The sequence below is a fragment of the Lathyrus oleraceus genome, chromosome 6 (assembly GCF_024323335.1).
Source record: "Lathyrus oleraceus cultivar Zhongwan6 chromosome 6, CAAS_Psat_ZW6_1.0, whole genome shotgun sequence".
NCBI classification, from domain to species: domain Eukaryota; kingdom Viridiplantae; phylum Streptophyta; class Magnoliopsida; order Fabales; family Fabaceae; genus Lathyrus; species Lathyrus oleraceus.
This window is the reverse complement of record NC_066584.1, coordinates 487,750,972-487,766,550: the sequence shown is the minus strand read 5'-3', so window position 1 is coordinate 487,766,550 and position 15,579 is coordinate 487,750,972.

Here is a 15,579-nt window from a genome sequence, read left to right as displayed (position 1 = left end):
TCCTTATGAGCCACTGTCCAAGCGAAAAATCCCAGTTAAATGGTCATCCTCAAGCTCTGTTTTGCAAAGGATCTTCAATGGTGAAGCAAGGTTTGGAAGCTTCAAAGCATCATTGAGCTGGAATACTTCAAGGTTTCATCAGTCCATAGCATTGTAAGCACCTGTTCCAAGCTACATCCTTCAAACAACTGCTGCATCTTGATTTTCTTCACAACCAAGTAATTTTTCGACCATCATCATTCTCTAATCCATGCCATGTATTAGCTAGAGCTTGCTTAACTGAGCTTATTGCAATTTACATCATGTTAATTGGTTGTTTATACTGTGAGAAAAATGAATTTTATTATTTAGGTTCAAACAAGTTTTAGCTCGATTTGTGTTGTGCATGAGGATTTAATAAATTTGGATACCATAATCTTGTTGCTTGAGGTCTAATAATGATGTTTGCATGTTTGATTGTGTTTTCTGGACATTTTGAAAATTCGAATTGCAAGTTGATGATGAATGAATGCGTGCCGTTCTTGTTAAAACTCTGCCCAGAATTTCCACAATTTATTGTTTGTGTGGTTGACAGGTTGATGACTTGATGTTAACAATGCCATGCTGTTATGTTAATTTGTTTGGTTTGGATGTTTATTTGAGGATTGAACATGATTAACACGATGCCCTGCTGCTGTTTACATGAAACCCTAGCTGCTGCATGTGAGCCCAGAAATTCATGGGGTTCGATTGGCTGATGTTGTTTGTTTCCCATGCGTTCACTGTTTCATTAGAATTTAGCCAATCAGGACATTTCCTGTGTTGGCCTAAAACGCTGCAGTTTCGTTTAATGAACCCACTATTTACTGAATTGCCATCCGTTGACCTTGTGTTGACCATATACCTTGCTAGTTTGTTCATGTTTTGCCCAATATTTCATCCCATTTCCACATTTAATTTCTCCTTCATTTTTCATCAAAAAATTATGATTCTTTTTCCATGATGTTCATGATTGAGTTTATTATTTAATGGTGAATTTTAATTATTTTTCCATTGGTTGGTTTTTTATTGGTAATTATTTTCCCAACATGTGTGCATAAATGATACATCTCACCATTTCAATTGTGAAATGCTCATGTCATATCCAATGCCTTTGAAATTTTTTTTAGGGTGAAACTAGACATGTTCGCCTTCATTTTGGTATAAAGTTTGTGGATTTCCCATTTGTGGTTTGTTGGTTATGAATTTTTGAAGTCATGTGTTACATTTGGTGCTATACCATGATCATGTATTTTCCCAATTTTTGTTCACATGCTTCCTCTCATCCAAATGACCCCAAATTTTGCATGAATGATCCCTTGTATGTCTAGTTGATGTATGAATTTTCTTGGAATTAATCTTGCTGTTTTCCATTTGATTGTGAATTTTCTTCCATGCTTGGTCATTTGTTGACTTTTTGTGCCATGCCTTGCCAAATCCTTTGTGAAATTCTCAAATCACATTGTGTATCCATGAAATTTCATATGTGATAACTAGACTCTTTGAGCTTTGCATTGGTGTTAATCTCATTCATTTCTCTTCTGTTTTCAAATTGATATGATTTTTTGAAGTTGACCTATGCTTGTTGACTTTCACCATGCTTACTTGAATTTGGTTTGACTTCATGAATTTCATTGACTGCCTTCCTCTCATCCAAATGCCATGAAATTTTACATGTCTACCATGTTAGATGTTAGGATTGAGTGTGATTTATTTCATATTTTTTGGAATTGTTTGGGTTGACTTTTGATGCAAGTCATTCTGTTGACTTTTGTATGCTATCCTTTGCTTTGTTTTGACTTCAAATGTTCATGAAATGATCATAATGCATGATATGATTGTGGGCCCAATTGTGATTGCTTTCTAATTGGTTGACTTTGACTTTGAGTTGACTTTTCCTTGCTGCCTTGACTTTTTCTTTCATGTTTGACCCTAGGCTAGTCCTAGTGGTCCTTTGGACTTATGTTGAGTTTATCTGTTTCAGGTTGAGCATAGTGCTTCCAAGATCATACCAATTTGATTGATGTTTGTTTGTCTATATTGTGCTAACCTTTTGTTTTGTAGGTGACTCATGTAACTTGAGTCTTGCTTTGCACAGTTGACCTCCTGTGGTTGACTGTTTATCCATTTCTTTTGATTTTGACTGTTGACTTGTTTACTAATGAGTTTGACTTTTTTCAGGTACTTTAGTTGCCTAAGTTCTTTGAACTTGCTTGCTTTGCTTTTTTAGCATTTGCTTTGAGGTATAATTACTTCTTCTTCATGTAGTCTGGAGACCCGGTCTGTTATTTGACCGGGCAAACTGTCTGAAGTCCTCCTTAAGAGGCAATGCCTGTGTTTGTTTAAATTTGTCCTAAGCAGGAAAAGTCCTTCAAGTAAGGCAATTGGTGGAAGGTAGGGATAAGCAATCTATCCCCCACTATTCAGTGTGTCCTCTCTTTGCTCCCAGTACCTGGTTGAAGCATTGAGATAAATACCCAAGATCTAATCGAGTCAATAATGGGGAAAGAGTTCCATCTTTCTGGACTCCCCCACTTTCTATTTGATGTTCTCTCTTACCTGAGATAGAAGCAATGAGGCACACCCCTCATCTCCTATTCATCTGCTTCACCTGAGCCCCTCAATGGCCAGGTTAAGAGCGACCTTCACCCATTACAGTGGACTTTCAAAGTCAAACCCTCTTGTGTGAGCCCCCAATTGTTTGGCTATAGAGTGTGCTGTTTGTTATTCATTGACTGATTGCTTGCTCTATGTGCATTTGCTTGCCTGTATGTTATGCATTTATCATCATCAATTACCATTAATGCATGAGCATCTCTTTTGTCTGTTTGACATCATTATTGTTGTTTACCCATTGAGGACAATTGTAAGTCCCACAAGTTGGCATTTGTTCCTATGATATGGAAGTGAGTATAAGTCCATCACATTGGCCACTCATCTTATCTTTGCTTGTTGTATAGTTTGTATGTGAGGATACAATTGTAAGTCCCACAAGTTGGCAGTTGTTTTCCTAGGATCATACTGTGTGTTAGAGTAAGTCCCACAAGTTGGCATCTGACATCCACTGTTTTATTTTATCTGTTTATGAGAGGATGCAATTATAAGTCCCACAAGTTGGCATTTGCTTTCCTATGATCATGTGTGGGGTTAACCTAAGTCCCACAAGCTGGCAGTTGACTTCCATATTTCTTCATTGTTTTCTTTTTGAGGAGATTAGTGTAAGTCCATTGAGTGGCCTCTGATATCCAGTTCTGTTTTAGGAGATTGGTGTAAACCCAGCCATTGGTATCCGATATCCGCTTTTGTTTGTGAGATTGGAGTAAGACCATTGAGTGGCATCCGGTATCATTTGTTTGTTTGCTTTATTACTTACTTTCCATTCCAAAGGACACCCTTGAATCATCCTCTATATGATCTCAAGAAGTGAACCTCCTGAGAAGCTTTACTTTCCATCCTCACTCATTCATCCTCATTGTGTCCTAGAACCTTTTCACACTTCGATCTTAAACTTGACATAGACATTGTGCAAACTTCTTCATGTTTTCAAACTAAAAACCTGGACTCAAGTCCTTGACTTTTTTCAAACTCCATTTCATAATACTTCTTTTGAATTAATCTTAATCATACTTTGACTTCACTTTCATAATCACAATCAATTAACTTCACTCATTCACTTGTTTTGGCCATGTCCATTAATCTTTTCATGCATTAGCCGTAGGTTTCAATTATCATTGTGGTTGATGTAAACCTCACCTTATCTTTAGTGAGTTGACAGTAAGACTTCCGTACCGAAAATAGGGTTAACCCCTCTCGTACGTCGAAGCTATCCTCGCATGGTGGATGTTGGTTTTGGTCGAGTGTTCTCCCATTGATAATGAAAAGCCTCAGTGCTATTGTTTAAAATTGAATCCAACTCACTTTTGGAAATCTTTTAGCCGAACTACGGCGTTTTGATCCTTACCTTTGATGGAAGGTACGTAGGCAGCGGGTTCATCCGCTCAAACCCAATAAAACTTGTACATTCTTTCCTCATCATCTCACTTATGTTTGCACAATGCATATGTCTTAACAAATAACAATCTTTTACAACAAGTGTGAAAAGGGCTCCCTAGGAGTACCTAGGACGTAGTGGGTGCCTAACACCTTCCCATTGCGTAACTTACCCCTTACCCGGAATCTCTGATCTTTTATTAGTTTTCTACGTGTAAAACTTCTTAGGCTTTTGTTCGCTTTTTAGCCAGTCCTTTGGATAAATAAAAGTGCGGTGGCGACTCGAAACTTCATTGTATTGCTTTGCTTATGGTTTAATCGATAAATCATATGGCGACGAATACACCGCTACAACCGGTATTATACGAGAGTCAACTCTGCAAGGATTATGGAGCAGTTGGAACAAGAGAACCAGAGTCTGAGAGATGAAGTCGCCAGACTTGGCGCTTTGATGGAGCAACTTCTTGCTGCCCAGAATCAGCCTGCTCCTCAGCCAGCAACTCCCGTTCAGCGGACGGTTATTTCTGAAGTGGCTTCATCAACAGTGCCTGTTAGTGCCCATCAGCCCAATGCTATGCCTCCCGGTTTTCCTTGGGGGATGCCTCCTGGCTTCATGCCTGATCTGCCAGCTCCTACATTTGCTCAAATGTCGGCATCTAGCCCGGTCCCTATTCCCGTTCCTCCTGTCGTGCATACCATGCCTAGGGTAGACGACACCATTTATCATTCTGAGGCATCTGAGGGCTCAGATGTTCATGAAAAAATGGATGCAATGAACGATCAATTCCTCGAGCTGAGAAAGGAATTGAGGACTCTCCGTGGCAAAGATCTCTTCGGCAAGTCTGCAGCCGAACTTTGTCTAGTTCCCAGTGTTAAGATACCAATTGAGTTCAAGGTCCCAGACTTTGAAAAATATAAAGGGAACACTTGTCCTTTGGCGCACCTGGTCATGTACGCCAGGAAGATGTCAACGCAGACCGACAACGATCAACTCTTGATCCACTACTTCCAAGACAGTTTGTCTGGTGCCGCTCTCCGTTGGTACATGAGCCTGGACAGCGTCAACATCCGCTCTTTCAACGATCTTGGCGAAGCTTTCGTCAAGCAATATAAATACAATGTTGACATGGCGCCTGACAGAGATCAACTCAGGTCTATGTCACAAAAGGACAAGGAATCGTTCAAGGAGTACGCCCAGAGATGGCGTGAGCTGGCAGCTCAAATCACTCCACCATTAGAAGAGAAAGAGATGACCAAGATCTTTCTGAAGACTCTTGGGTCATTTTACTATGAGAGAATGGTGGCCAGCGCTCCCTCTGATTTCACCGAGATGGTGAACATGGGGATGCGTCTTGAAGAAGGTGTCCGCGAAGGACGGTTGGCTAAAGATGATGGTTCTTCCTCTAAGCGATATGGAGTGTTTAAGAGGAAAGAAGGCGAAGCGCATGCCGTGCAGTCTCAGCCAAAGCAAAGAAGACCCTCTGTTCAGAGGAAGCCTGCACGACATTCCGGTCATCAGCACCAGGTGGCTCACGTAGCACCTGTTTTCAAGGACAATGCTCCTCAACGTCAGCAATATCAACCTCAACAGTATCAACATCAGCAACAATATCAACAACCTCAATATCAACAATCTCGTCCACAGCAACAGGCTTACCAGCCTCGTGGGAATACGAGTAATCAAGCAAACACAGGTTATGAAAGGAAGAAGATCAGTTTCGATCCAATTCCGATGTCGTACGCAGAGTTGTATCCCTCTTTAATAGAGCGGAAGTTGGTGTCTCCGAGAGATCCTCTGGCTATACCTGTCAACCCCCAGTGGTGGTATAAGCCTGACCTGCATTGTGTCTATCATTCTGGCGCTCCGGGCCATGACATCGAAAACTGTTTCCCGCTGAAGAGTAAGGTACAAGACCTCATGAGAAGCGGAATTCTGAGTTTTGAAGACTCCAATCCGAATGTCACCAGGAACCCATTGCCTTCGCATGGGAAATCTGTGAACATGATCCAGGAGGACCTTGGGAAATACAAGGTGAAGTACATCAGTCACATCCGGCAGTCGTTGGTTGATTTACATAAGATGCTGTGTCAGCACAGTTATTTGGAGCATAACCACGATAAGTGCCGCGTCTGTTCTGTTAACCGCTTGGGTTGTGATCAGGTCCGCCGTGAGCTTCAGAAGTTGTTAGACGAAGGTACCATTGAGATTCTCCAGAATCGCAATGTGGATGTTGTTGAGCCCGAAGTGAGTGTCATATCACCAGTGTTCAAGCTGCCAGAACCAGTTGTTATTCGCTACAATAGCAACAAGCCTAAGGCTTCACCTGCTTTGATTATCAAACCAGCTGGCCCTGTGCCCTATTCATCTGATAAAGCTGTACCTTTCAGATATAGTCCTGTTGCTGTCCAGGATGGGGTTGAGGAACCTCTGCCGTCTACTTCTGTGACCACCATTGCTGATGTTAGTGGGTTGACCCGCAGTGGTCGTGTCTTTTCTGCACCGGCAAAAGCTACCACTTCTGACACTGTTGTGCACCCTGTAGGGAATGCTGTGAATGTTCAGAATCCGGCACCTGCTGTTGCCCAGCCTTCCTCCTCCGTACCAAAGACTCCCATTTCTTCAGTTGCTGGCCCGAGTGGCATTATTGATGAAGAATCTGATGAGATGCTGAGGCTCATCAGAAAGAGTGAGTATAATATTGTAGACCAGCTTCTACACACGCCCTCCAAGATTTCTATCCTTTCTTTGTTGCTGAATTCAGAGCCCCATCGGGAATCTCTGCAGAAAGTCTTGGACCTGGCGTATGTCGATCATGACGTCACCTTGGAACAATTTGGTAGCATTGTTGCAAACATTACCGCTTGCAACACGCTGAGTTTTTGTGACGCTGATCTCCCTGAGGAGGGAAGAGACCACAACATGGCCTTACATATCTCAATGAATTGCAAATCTGATGCAATGTCCAATGTACTGGTGGACACTGGATCATCTCTGAATGTATTGCCAAAATCCACACTCTCTCGATTGTCATATCAAGGTCCTCCTATGAGGCAGAGTGGGGTTGTTGTTAAAGCTTTTGATGGGTCGCGCAAGACCGTGATTGGGGAAGTTGATCTCCCAATCAAGATTGGACCAAGTGATTTCCAGATCACTTTTCAAGTAATGGATATCCACCCATCTTACAGCTGTCTCTTGGGCAGACCATGGATTCACGAGGCTGGCGCCGTGACATCCACCCTACACCAAAAGTTGAAGTTTGTGAAAAATAAGAAATTGGTTGTAGTAGGGGGAGAAAAGGCTCTCCTGGTCAGTAATCTGTCTTCTTTCTCGTACATTGATGCAGAGGATGAAGTTGGAACTCAGTTTCAAGCTTTATCTATTGATAAACCAATCGAGAAGAAGTCTCCTTCATTCACTTCCTACCGTGATGCGAAGCTGGCCATTGAATGTGGTGCAGTCGCTGGATTAGGGAAAGTGCTTGAACTTGAAGATAACCGATCCCGGGCTGGCATTGGCTATGGTTCTGGGGCATGCAATGCGCAAGGTCTGTTCACCAGTGGAGGATTCATCCATGCTGATCAACCTGCAGAAGAGGAAGCTGCTGCTATCATTGAAGAAGAAGATGCAGAAGATTTGAACAATTTTGTTATTCCTGGTGGTGTCTGCCACAATTGGGTCGCTGTGGATGTTCCTACAGTTATCCATTGATCAGAGTAAATTGTTCACTTTTGTTTAAAACCCTTCTCCCATGCCAAAAGGAGAAGTGATGACATTGTTGGCAAAGCATATATACAATGATATTTTCATTCAATTTTCGCATTGTCAAAACATTTGTTTTTCCTTTGTTTTCACTTTTTGCTTTCCTTTATGAAATCAGTGATCACAAAAAACCATAAAAACAAAAACAAAAGCAATAAAAGCAACATTTTTCATCTGCATAATGATTTGCTTGTCTAAATTCTGAAGTTTTTCTTAACCAAAATCATTATGCAGGTTGATCCTAAAACCCATTGAACATAATGATCCAACGCCATCTCCCAATTTTGAATTCCCTGTATTTGAGGCAGAGGAAGATGACGTTGAAGAGATTCCTGATGAGATCACCCGTCTCCTTGAGCACGAAGAGAAGATCATTCAACCGCATCTCGAAGACTTGGAAACAGTCAACTTGGGGTCTGAAGATTGTGAGCGCCTGGTGAAGATTGGGGCACTTCTTGAAGAGTCTGTTAAGGAAGATCTGATCAGCTTGCTACGAGAATATTCAGATATCTTTGCTTGGTCCTATGAAGACATGCCGGGTTTAGATACAGATATTGTGCAACATTTCCTGCCTTTGAAGCCTGAGTGCGTGCCAGTGAAGCAGAAGCTCAGAAGAACTCATCCAGATATGGCAATGAAGATCAAAGAGGAAGTTCAGAAGCAAATTGATGCGGGGTTTCTGGTGACTTCGACATATCCTCAATGGGTGGCCAATATTGTGCCTGTTCCTAAGAAGGACGGAAAAGTCCGTATGTGCGTTGATTATAGAGATTTGAATAAAGCTAGCCCAAAAGACGATTTTCCTCTACCACACATTGACATGTTGGTAGACAATACAGCTAAATTCAAAGTCTTTTCCTTTATGGACGGATTTTCCGGATATAATCAAATCAAGATGGCACCAGAGGATATGGAGAAGACAACATTCATCACTGTTATCGAGTGATGCCCTTCGGTTTGAAGAACGCCGGAGCCACGTATCAACGAGCTATGACTACCTTGTTTCACGACATGATGCACAAGGAGATAGAAGTCTATGTTGATGATATGATTGCTAAGTCCCGAACGGAAGTTGAGCATATTGAGCATTTGTTGAAGCTTTTTCAGCGTTTGAGGAAATTCCAGCTTCGTCTGAATCCGAACAAATGTACTTTTGGAGTCCGTTCCGGCAAGTTGTTGGGTTTTGTGGTAAGTGAAAGAGGTATTGAGGTTGATCCTGCAAAGGTCAAAGCAATACAAGAGATGCCCGCACCCAAAACTGAGAAGCAAGTCCGAGGTTTTCTTGGCCGCTTGAACTACATTTCCAGATTTATATCCCACATGACTGCCACATGTGCGCCGATATTCAAGCTCCTCCGGAAAGATCAGTCTCATGATTGGACCGAGGATTGCCAGAAAGCTTTCGACAGTATCAAAGATTATCTGTCCGAACCTCCGATTTTGTCTCCGCCTGTGGAAGGAAGACCTCTGATTATGTACTTGACAGTTCTTGAAGACTCGATGGGTTGTGTACTCGGTCAACAAGATGAATCAGGGAAGAAGGAGTTTGCTATTTACTACCTCAGTAAGAAGTTTACTGATTGTGAGTCTCGGTACTCTATGCTTGAGAAGACGTGCTGTGCTTTGGCTTGGGCAGCTAAGCGTTTGCGCCAGTGCATGATAAATCATACGACTTGGTTGATATCCAGAATGGATCCAATTAAGTATATCTTCGAGAAACCTGCTTTAACTGGGAGGATTGCCCGTTGGCAGATGTTGTTGTCTGAGTATGATATTGAGTATCGAGCTCAGAAAGCTATTAAAGGTAGTATCTTGGCTGACCACTTAGCGCACCAGCCAATTGAAGATCATCAGTCTGTTCAGTTTGACTTCCCTGATGAGGAAATTCTGTATTTGAAGATGAAAGATTGCGATGAGCCTACACTTGATGAAGGTCCAGAACCTGGTTCCAGATGGACGATGGTGTTTGATGGCGCTGTTAATCAATATGGAAATGGAATTGGGGCAGTAATTGTTAATCCCCAGGGATCGCACATTCCGTTTACAGCAAGGCTAACTTTCAAATGCACGAATAATATGGCGGAGTACGAAGCCTGTATTATGGGACTTGAAGAATGCATTGATTTGAGAATCAAGTATCTTGATGTCTATGGTGATTCAGCTTTGGTTGTCAATCAGATCAAAGGTGAATGGGAGACGAATCAGCCAGGTCTCATTCCGTACAGAGATTACGCAAGGAGAATTTCAACTTTCTTCACAGAAGTTGAATTTTATCATATTCCTCGAGAGGATAATCGGATGGCAGATGCCCTTGCAACGCTTGCTTCCATGATTATTGTCAGATGGTGGAATGATGTTCCCAACATTACTGTGATGCGCTTGGACAGACCCGCTCACATATTTGCAATTGAAGACGTGAAAGATGACAAGCCTTGGTATTTTGATATCAAGAATTTCCTCCAGAACCAGGTCTACCCGCCTGGGGCATCTGTGAAAGATAGGAAAACTTTGAGAAGGTTGTCAGGCAGTTTCTACCTCAGTGGTGAAGTGCTGTACAAGAGAAATTTTGATATGGTTTTGCTCAGATGCGTGGATAGACACGAAGCAAACCTGTTGATGACTGAGGTCCATGAGGGTTCATTTGGTACTCATTCCAATGGACATGCCATGGCTAAGAAGATGTTGAGAGCAGGCTACTATTGGCTGACAATGGAGTCTGACTGTTGCAAGTATGTGAAGAAATGTCACAAGTGTCAAATTTATGCGGATAAGATTCATATTCCTCCGACACTTCTGAATGTGATTTCATCACCATGGCCTTTCTCTATGTGGGGAATCGACATGATCGGCACGATTGAGCCGAAAGCGTCCAATGGACATCGGTTTATTCTCGTAGCAATTGATTACTTCACCAAATGGGTTGAAGCCGCTTCATACGCGAATGTAACCAGACAGGTGGTTGTGAAGTTTATCAAGAACCAGCTGATTTGCCGTTATGGTGTGCCAGAGAGGATCATTACTGATAATAGATCCAATCTGAATAACAAGATGATGGATGAGTTGTGCGCTGAATTCAAGATTGCACACCATAATTCCTCTCCCTACAGACCTAAGATGAATGGGGCTGTTGAAGCTGCTAACAAGAATATCAAGAGGATTATCCAGAAGATGACTGTCACGTACAAAGATTGGCATGAGATGCTGCCATTTGCTTTGCATGGATATCGTACGTCTGTACGCACTTCAACGGGGGCAACCCCTTTCTCTCTTGTTTATGGCATGGAAGCCGTTCTCCCAGTAGAGGTGGAGATCCCATCAATGCGAGTCTTGATGGAAGCCAAGTTGACTGATGCTGAATGGATTCAGAGTCGTTATGACCAACTGAATTTGATTGAAGAGAAGCGATTAACTGCCATGTGCCATGGTCAGTTGTATCAGCAGAGAATGAAGAAAGCATTCGACAAGAAGGTCAAGCCTCGTGTGTTCCGAGAAGGTGACCTTGTGCTCAAGAAAGTTTTGTCTTTCGCGCCCGATTCCAGGGGCAAGTGGACTCCAAACTACGAGGGTCCATATGTTGTTAGGAGAGCCTTTTCAGGCGGTGCTTTGATGCTTACAACAATGGATGGGGAGGATTTCACTCGTCCTGTGAATTCAGATGCAGTTAAGAGATACTTTGCCTAGAAAAAAAAGTATATGCAAATGAAAAGAGAATGAAAAAAACAGAATTGCTCGCTAAGTTGAAAACCCGAAAGGGCGGCTTAGGCAAAAATGAGCGTCTCGGCGGAGAACCCGCAAGGGTAATCCAGGCAAAAATTAGAGACTTGAAAAAAAAGATATATTTGCATCCCGCTAGATTGAGTACCTCACTCTGGGGCAATCTAGGCAAAAATTAGGGATTTGGCAAGTAACTGCATCCTGACAAGACTTTCTGGTTCATCAGTCGTCATTTCGTCAGAAGATTCCCGATTCGTCGTCAACCAAAGCTTCGGATACATCGAGATTCAAATTGGTAGAGAAAGGATCATTATGTTCAATGTAGCCCTCTTCCAATATATATCACTGATTTCAAATTTGTACAGATCTATGGAGTCTTGCCATTTGCAGACTACCATTCTATCAAATCAATTTGAGCTTTTTATCCAATTATTTGCACTCTTATTTGTTTCAATTCAACAAATGTTTTGCATGTTTTAAATTGATAAAATGTCTTTGTTTTAAAATCAAATTTTTTCAAAATTTGTTGTTTTATACAAAGTGAACATTCACAAGATTGAAAGGATATTCAAGGATATCTCAGTGCTCTCCCGAGGGTGGCATGATTCCCAACAGGTAAGACATTCGTTCATATCCCTGGTTTGGTGGTATCTTCTTTCTTCAGATCTTTGTTGAGGTTGTTCCTCAAACAAAGTTGTTGTTGGGGTTGTTCCCCAGTACAGTCGCAAGTGATGTGTTGTTGAAGACTTCGTTTTCTCTAGCAGCAGTTTTCCCAGCATGGGTGTTTCTTGCGAAGTTTCGGCGGTTGATGGTTTGTCATCCTGGTGCCCTGTCACTTTCTCCAGTGGGTCATATACCCCAGACTTTATTTGTCTCCTCAGCAGTCATGAGTATAACTGATTGATTGTTACTCCCCTCGGAGTCGCGAGTAGAGCTGTTATTGATATCCCCACCAGGGCTGCAAGTGGAGTTGTTACCGCTTTTCCCCATGCAGTGTGCCAGCAGGAATTGTCTGTTTCCTCAGCACGATCGCTTTCTTTTTGAAGATTCGGTAAGTCAGTGGTTTGATACCCAGTACTTTACCTTTTCCCCGGCGAAGTCGTCTGCGGAATTGTTGCTATCTCTCCATCAGAGTTATTCTCTTCAGCAGAGCAGGATTTATTTTCCTACTCAGTGGTTGATTTGGGTTGACATCCCAGTATTGCAACCATCTTTTCCTCAGCTTAGTCTGCAGAATGTTTGTTGTGGCAGTTTCGCCCGTTGATTACTTCTTTCAATCCCAGTATGGTCGGATGATGGCTCTAGCCTCCAGTGAACGGATTGATTTCCTGACTGTCTGTGATCCCCAGTAGAGTGGCTTATATTGCAGAATCTACTTGTTGTGATCAATTTGCTGTGTATATTCTCCCCGAGCGGAGTGGTTCGTTGCAGAATTTACATGTTTGATCTGTCCTCCCTCAGTGGGTTGTTCCCCAAGAGTGTAGCCGACAATTTTCCCCAGTAGAGTTGCTTATGCAATTAGATTCTATTTGGATGATATCATTCTCCCTCAGCGGGTTGTTCCCCAGTGGAGTTTTGTGGATTTGCTTCTACAGCAGTTCGTGCTTATGCTATGCACCTTTTGTTTCTCAGTTGACACTGGGATCCCCTGCGGATACTTTGGGATTTCTCTTGTTCCCCTACAGATTCGTCTTGGTGGCCGCTTTGCCCGTTGTGACTTTCTGTACCCTGTTTTGGGTTGTTTCCTGATATCTATGATTCTCTGCTTCTTCAGCAGTACCTGCAGATCTTTGCTTTACAGCATATAGATCTCCGCAGATTGGCTCTCCAGTTGGTTTTTCCCCTGGAAGTATAATACCGGACGTTTGTTCCTGAACCTGTTTGTGTTAGAATTGTCTGTTTTGTCAGCATTCATCAAACATAAATCACGCATATTCATGCATATTCATAAAACATTCAGATATTCATGTCGCATTTCTTGCCATATATCTTTTGTTTGTCGTGTCTCCTGCTATGGTGATATAGATCTCTTTACAGATCTCCCCAAGCAGATGTTGGGTGTTTAAGATCTCTCCATATAGAGTCAACCCCATAAGCAGAAAATGTTTGTCTTTCCTTCTGCAGTTCCCCACTGAGATATACCCTCGTGGATGATGGTTTCTTCCGTTTCCTCCCAACACATATATTGGGATGGAAGTTCCTATTTGAGCTATATCCTCATTAGGACGTGTCTTGATTCAGTCTGTCTTTTCGGATCATTCCCGAATTGGTTATTTGTCATGTCTTGTGCTTCCCAGTGGGTTGTTCCCCAGCGGAATGTTTTTTTGGGCCTCTGCCTACAAACCAGCAGTTGTAAGTCCTACTTTTCCTGGCTTTCTTGACAGAATTTGTGGTTATACACCTTTTATTCTCCAGCCAGAGTTTTGGTTTTCTACCCGTATACTGGTAGTTGTAAAATCCTATTTTCCTGCTCTCCAGCAGTTTGCGGTTTGTTATAAACCCTATTTTGGTTTCCCGTGCGGATTTGTGATTTGTTCTATCCCCACGTGGAGTTGTTGGTCTTCTACCCCGTATTCGGTAGATGTAAACCCTAATTTTGTGGTTATCTTCATCTAGTCTTTGATGTTGATTTTCCTTTGCTTGTATAAGTTGCTCAGATCAGCACTTATACCCCCAGCAAGTCTTTTGTGGATAATTGCCGTATGCTAGCAATTTTATCCCCAGCGGGTCTTTTCACCGTATGCTAGTGATTTGTTCCCCGGATCATTGATTATTTACCAATGCATCCCCAGCTAGTCTTCTGTCGATAATTGCCGGATGCTTGCAGTTTATCCTCAGCAGTTCGCCTTTCATTTACCCCTTTGTTGGTAATGTCTGTTGCTCCTTTTGATTGGTTATCATTATATACCTAGTTTGGTATCCCGATACCTTTCTTTTCGGTTGATTTATCCTTTATTAACCCAGTAACCGGTTGTGGATAATCTTCCATGCGAGTATATTATTCACGGTCTGCCGGTAATGAATAATATATCTCATGCACTCTTCAGTCGAAGCCTTTTGTGTTTCCCCAGTCGAGTAAGATTCGTTATTTCCCTTTGCGGAGTCGAATATTTCTTTTATTGTTGGATAATTGCCGGATGCTTGCAATTTATCCTTTGAGTTGTCTTTCGTTTACCCGGATGCTTGGTATCGATCGTCTCTCTTTTTGGTTAGTCACCTATTATATACCCAGTATCCGGTATCTCTGGTGTCTTTTCTTTTCGAGTATATTATTCACGGTCTGCCGGTAATGAATAATATATCTCATGCGCTCTTTAGTTGGAATCCTGTGTTGATTTTCCCCAACTGAGTAAGATTCATATTCTTTGTAGGATCGAATAGCCATCCTTTAACCAGTTTGTGTTTTGGATGATGAGTGTTTTGGAAGTGAAATCCAATTCACGTTTTCGGTAGATCACCTATTATATACCCAGTAACCGGTATCCCTGGTGTTTCTTACCATGCGAGTTTATTATCTACGTTCTGACGGTAATAGATAATATATCTCATGCGAGTATCTTATCCACGGTCTGCCGGTAATGGATATTATATCTCATGCACTCTTTGGGTTTGTGTCCCCAGTTGAGTAAGATTCGTTTTCCCGTTGTGGATTCGAATGTCCATCCTTTAAGTCGATTTGCTTTTTCAAGCCCTCCTTTCGGATGATGAGTGTTTTGGAAGTGAAAACCAATTCACGATTTCGGATTTTATCCTATAAACAACCCAGTAACCGGTTCAGGATAATTTTCCTTTCGAGTATATTATTCACGGTCTGCCGGTAATGAATAATATGTCTCATCTGAGTATTCTATCCACGTTCTGACGGTAATGGATATTATATCTCGTGCGCTCTTGAGTCAATCTTTTGATTGTTTTCCCCTCAGAGTAAGATTCATTTTCCTTGTGGAATTGAATGTCCATCCTATAAACAAGTTTGCTTTTCTAGCTCTCTTCAGGATAATGAGTGTTTTGGAAGTGAAAACCAATTCACGCTTTGGTCGGTCACCTATTATATACCCAGTAACCGGTATCCTTGGTATTCCCTCCTTTCTGCTCCC